Source organism: Nerophis lumbriciformis, linkage group LG17 (genome assembly GCF_033978685.3).
Source record: "Nerophis lumbriciformis linkage group LG17, RoL_Nlum_v2.1, whole genome shotgun sequence".
NCBI classification, from domain to species: domain Eukaryota; kingdom Metazoa; phylum Chordata; class Actinopteri; order Syngnathiformes; family Syngnathidae; genus Nerophis; species Nerophis lumbriciformis.
The window spans coordinates 41151597-41157988 of record NC_084564.2 but is presented as its reverse complement, the minus strand read 5'-3'; positions in this window follow the sequence as shown (position 1 = coordinate 41157988).

Genomic DNA, 6392 nt, shown 5'->3' with positions numbered 1-6392 from the left:
TTGTTCCAAAAAGTGGAAGCAAGCACTTCTCTGATATTGCTAAAGTGCTATCTCCAAATAGTCTTCACATTGGGAAAGCCAACAGTTGCGGAAAGTACAAAGTCATTAAATAGACTTTTAAGAAGAACTAAATGTTGAAACCGTGAGTCAGGATGGTGTGTGGAGAAGCTAAATGCCTGTGTCAGTCTTCCAGATAATAAACATGTTAAAGTAACAGTTTGAAACAAACTTCTGCTAAAAGGTGATATTGCGTTCCGGATTTGATTTTGATTGTGTGTCCAACATGGCTCTTACAGTAAAGAAGACTCTGACAATGTTTTATGTTTGATAAAAACATACAAATAGTAGTGATGGTTGGCTGAAATTTCATGAGCCGTTTGATTATTCAAACCAACTGTTTAGAGAATTGCTTGAAGGCATTTCCGCCTACCTACCATTCTAAGTTACAGTTTGGTAGTTAACATGAGCATCGATTGCATCATACCTTATAGCTGTTCAGCCTACCATTCTAAGTTACAGTTTGGTAGTTAGCCTTCCCGGTAAGGTCTATTCAGGTGTACTGGAGAGGAGGCTACGCCGGATAGTCGAACCTCGGATTCAGGAGGAACAGTGTGGTTTTCGTCCTGGTCGTGGAACTGTGGACCAGCTCTATACTCTCGGCAGGGTCCTTGAGGGTGCATGGGAGTTTGCCCAACCAGTCTACATGTGCTTTGTGGACTTGGAGAAGGCATTCGACCGTGTACCTCGGGAAGTCCTGTGGGGAGTGCTCAGAGAGTATGGGGTAACGGACTGTCTTATTGTGGCAGTCCGCTCCCTGTATAATCAGTGTCAGAGCTTGGTCCGCATTGCCGGTAGTAAGTCGGACACGTTTCCAGTGAGGGTTGGACTCCGCCAAGGCTGCCCTTTGTCACCCATTCTGTTCATAACTTTTATGGACAGAATTTCTAGGCGCAGTCAAGGCGTTGAGGGGATCTGGTTTGGTGGCTGCAGGATTAGGTCACTGCTATTTGCAGATGATGTGGTCCTGATGGCTTCCTCCGGCCAAGATCTTCAGCTCTCACTGGATCGGTTCGCAGCCGAGTGTGAAGCGACTGGGATGGGAATCAGCACCTCCAAGTCCGAGTCCATGGTTCTCTCCCGGAAAAGGGTGGAGTGCCATCTCCGGGTTGGGGAGGAGATCTTGCCCCAAGTGGAGGAGTTCAAGTACCTCGGAGTCTTGTTCACGAGTGGGGGAAGAGTGGATCGTGAGATCGACAGGCGGATTGGTGCGGCGTCTTCAGTAATGCGGACGCTGTATCGATCCGTTGTGGTGAAGAAGGAGCTGAGCCGGAAGGCAAAGCTCTCAATTTACCGGTCGATCTACGTTCCCATCCTCACCTATGGTCATGAGCTTTGGGTTATGACCGAAAGGACAAGATCACGGGTACAAGCGGCCGAAATGAGTTTCCTCCGCCGAGTGGCGGGGCTCTCCCTTAGAGATAGGGTGAGAAGCTCTGTCATTCGGGGGGAGCTCAAAGTAAAGCCGCTGCTCCTCCACATCGAGAGGAGCCAGATGAGGTGGTTCGGGCATCTGGTCAGGATGCCACCCGAACGCCTCCCTAGGGAGGTGTTTCGGGCACGTCCGACCAGTAGGAGGCCACGGGGAAGACCCAGGACACGCTGGGAAGACTATCTCTCCCGGCTGGCCTGGGAACGCCTCGGGATCCCCCTGGAGGAGCTGGACGAAGTGGCTGGGGAGAGGGAAGTCTGGGCTTCCCTGCTTAAGCTGCTGCCCCCGCGACCCGACCTCGGATAAGCGGAAGAAGATGGATGGATGGATGGAGTTTGGTAGTTAACATGAGCATCGATTGCATCATACTTTATAGCTGTTCAGCCTACCATTCTAAGTTACAGTTTGGTAGTTAACATGAGCATCGATTGCATCATACCTTAGTAGTTTTGTTATATGTAAGTAATTAATTCAGTCATTATTAACATACTGAGATGAAGAATATCTTATTTTCAATAAGGTTGAAAGCATTTCTCATAATTCTTCTTCTTTGTACTTTTGTAAGCACTATTATTTTGAACAACCTCTTAAACTGGATCATATCAGTACAATGTTTAACTTCTTTACTTAATCCATTCCATAATTGAATTCCACATACTGATATGCTAAAGGTTCTACGTGTTGTACGTGCATATAAATGTTTTAAATTATTATTTTTTAGTTAACACGACCATCGATTGTATCATACCTTATAGCTGTTCAGCCTACCATTCTAAGTTACAGTTTGGTAGTTAACATGAGCATCGATTGCATCATACCTTATAGTTGTTCAGCCTGCCGTTCTAAGTTACGGTTTGGTAGTTAACATGAGCATCGATTGCATCATACCTTATAGTTGTTCAGCCTACCATTCTAAGTTACAGTTTGGTAGTTAACATGAGCATTGATTGCATCATACCTTATAGTTGTTCAGCCTGCCGTTCTAAGTTACAGTTTGGTAGTTAACATGAGCATCAATTGCATCATACCTTTATAGCTGTTCAGCCTACCATTCTAAGTTACAGTTTGGTAGTTAACATGAGAATTGATTGCATCATACCTTATAGTTGTTCAGCCTGCCGTTCTAAGTTACAGTTTGGTAGTTAACATGAGCATCAATTGCATCATACCTTATAGCTGTTCAGCCTACCATTCTAAGTTACAGTTTGGTAGTTCACATGAGCATCGAATGCATCATACCTTATAGTTGTTCAGCCTGCCGTTCTAAGTTATGGTATGGTAGTTAACATGAGCATCGATTGCATCATATCTCATAGTTGTTCAGCCTGCCTTTCTAAGTTACGGTTTGGTAGTTACTATGAGCATCGATTGCATCATACCTTATAGTTGTTCAGCCTACCATTGTAAGTTACAGTTTGGTAGTTAACATGAGCATTGATTGCTTCATACCTTATAGCTGTTCAGCCTGCCATTCTAAGTTACAGTTTGGTAGTTAACATGAGCATTGATTGCATCATACCTTTATAGCTGTTCAGCCTACCATTCTAAGTTACAGTTTGGTAGTTAACATGAGCATTGATTGCATCATACCTTTATAGCTGTTCAGCCTACCATTCTAAGTTACAGTTTGGTAGTTAACATGAGCATCAATTGCATCATACCTTATAGCTGTTCAGCCTACCATTCTAAGTTACAGTTTGGTAGTTAACATGAGCATCGATTGCATCATACCTTATAGCTGTTCAGCCTACCATTCTAAGTTACAGTTTGGTAGTTAACATGAGCATTGATTGCATCATACCTTATAGTTGTTCAGCCTGCCGTTCTAAGTTACAGTTTGGTAGTTAACATGAGCATCAATTGCATCATACCTTTATAGCTGTTCAGCCTACCATTCTAAGTTACAGTTTGGTAGTTAACATGAGCATTGATTGCATCACACCTTATAGCTGTTCAGCCTACCATTCTAAGTTACGGTTTGGTAGTTAACATGAGCATCGATTGCATCATACCTTTATAGCTGTTCAGCCTACCATTCTAAGTTACAGTTTGGCAGTTAACATGAGCATCAATTGCATCATACCTTATAGCTGTTCAGCCTACCATTCTAAGTTACAGTTTGGTAGTTAACATGAGCATCGATTGCATCATACCTTATAGTTGTTCAGCCTACCATTCTAAGTTACAGTTTGGTAGTTAACATGAGCATCGATTGCATCATACCTTATAGTTGTTCAGCCTGCCGTTCTAAGTTACGGTTTGGTAGTTAACATGAGCATCGATTGCATCATACCTTATAGTTGTTCAGCCTGCCGTTCTAATTTACGGTTTGGTAGTTAACATGAGCATCGATTGCATCATACCTTATAGTTGTTCAGCCTACCATTCTAAGTTACAATTTGGTAGTTAACACGAGCATCGATTGCATCATACCTTATAGCTGTTCAGCCTACCATTCTAAGTTACAGATTGGTAGTTGACATGAGCATCAATTGCATTATACCTTATATTTGTTCAGCCAACCCTTCTAAGTTACGGTTTGGTAACTAAACCATAAGTTAAGTTTGGTAGTTAACATAGTAACTAATTAGATGACCATAGTAACTAATCAGATGACCATAGTAACTAATTAGATGACCATAGTAACTAATCAGATGACCATAGTAACTAATCAGATGACCATAGTAACTAATTAGATGACCATAGTCATACTTGCCAACCTTGAGACCTCCGATTTCGGGAGGTGGGGGAGGGGGGCGTGGTCAGGGGGTGTGCTTGGGGGCGTGGTTAAGAGGGGAGGAGTATATTTACAGCTAGAATTCACCAAGTCAAGTATTTCATATATATATATATATATATATATATATATATATATATATATATATATATATATATATATATACTTGACTTTCAGTGAATTCTAGCTATATATATATATATATATATATATATATATATATATATATATATATATATATATATATATATATATATATATATATATTTATTATATATATATATATATATATATATATATATATATATATATATATATATATAAAAATAAGATAAATACTTGAATTTCAGTGTTCATTTATTTACACACATATACACACACATAACACTCATCTACTCATTGTTGAGTTAAGGGTTGAATTGTCCATCCTTGTTCTGTTCTCTGTCACTATTTTTCTAACCATGCTGAACACCCTCTCTGATGATGCATTCTGCTTCGTCTCCTTGTTGTGTGCGCAGCTGTGCACTGCACTCTCTAAAAGCCGTAGATGTTATTGTCACATATGCATGTACAGTAGATGGCAGTATTGTCCTGTTTAAGAGTGTCACAACATTGCTGTTTACGGCAGACGAACTGCTTTACGGTAGACGAAAACGTGACTGCTTTTTTTTTGTGTGTTGTTACCGCGCTGGGAGGACGTTAATGAAACTGCCTAACAATAAACACACATAAGAAACCAAGAACTCGCCCTCCATCATTCTACAGTTATAACGTGATTGGGCAGGCACGCTGTTTATATTGTGGGAAAGCGGACGTGTAAACAGGCTGTCGATTTCGGGAGAAAATTTGTCCCGGGAGGTTTTCGGGAGAGGCGCTGAATTTCGGGAGTCTCCCGGAAAATCCGGGAGGGTTGGCAAGTATGCCATAGTAACTACTATATCATGCAAAAGTGCAGATTCCAACCATTGGAATACTTAGTATAGTTGAAGACTTGCGATCATTAGAAAACATGAGTGCACATCTTAAAAAGATCTAAAAAAATTATTTGGGAATGTCCGGCGGGCCAGATTGAAAAGCTTAACGGGCCGCATTTGGCCCCCGGGCCTTAATTTGCCCAGGTCTGGTATTAAACGACTTAGTGTAGACATGGCCTTAGATACGAAAATACATCCAACAAAATTAGGACACATTCATTTACAAAACAATTGGGACTAGAAATTGTAGGTGTCACATACATCACATGTTTTACAGAGAAGAAATAAATGTAGATTAAAGCTGCAAGCAGCATTGGTCGGGCCCGCGTATTTGGCAGGTGCTAGTCCTAAGTGTCCCAATACTTTTGTCAAGTTTTAGTCCCAAGTATCCCAATACTTTTGTCAAGTTTTAGTCCCAAGTATCCCAATACTTTTGTCCAGTTTTCGGCCTAAATGTCCCAATACTTTTGTCCAGTGGTAGTCATAAGTGTCCCAATACTTTTGTCTACTTTTAGTCCGAAGTGTCCCAATACTTTTGTCAAGTTTTAGTCCCAAGTGTCCCAATACTTTTGTCAAGTTTTAGTCCCAAGTATCCCAATACTTTTGTCCAGTTTTCGGCCTAAATGTCCCAATACTTTTGTCCAGTGGTAATCATAAGTGTCCCAATACTTTTGTCTACTTTTAGTCCGAAGTGTCCCAATACTTTTGTCAAGTTTTAGTCCCAAGTGTCCCAATACTTTTGTCAAGTTTTAGTCCCAAGTATCCCAATACTTTTGTCCAGTTTTCGGCCTAAATGTCCCAATACTTTTGTCCAGTGGTAGTCATAAGTGTCCCAATACTTTTGTCTACTTTTAGTCCGAAGTGTCCCAATACTTTTGTCAAGTTTTAGTCCCAAGTGTCCCAATACTTTTGTCAAGTTTTAGTCCCAAGTATCCCAATACTTTTGTCCAGTTTTCGGCCTAAATGTCCCAATACTTTTGTCCAGTGGTAGTCATAAGTGTCCCAATACTTTTGTCTACTTTTAGTCCGAAGTGTCCCAATACTTTTGTCAAGTTTTAGTCCCAAGTGTCCCAATACTTTTGTCAAGTTTTAGTCCCAAGTATCCCAATACTTTTGTCCAGTTTTCGGCCTAAATGTCCCAATACTTTTGTCCAGTGGTAGTCATAAGTGTCCCAATACTTTTGTCTACTTT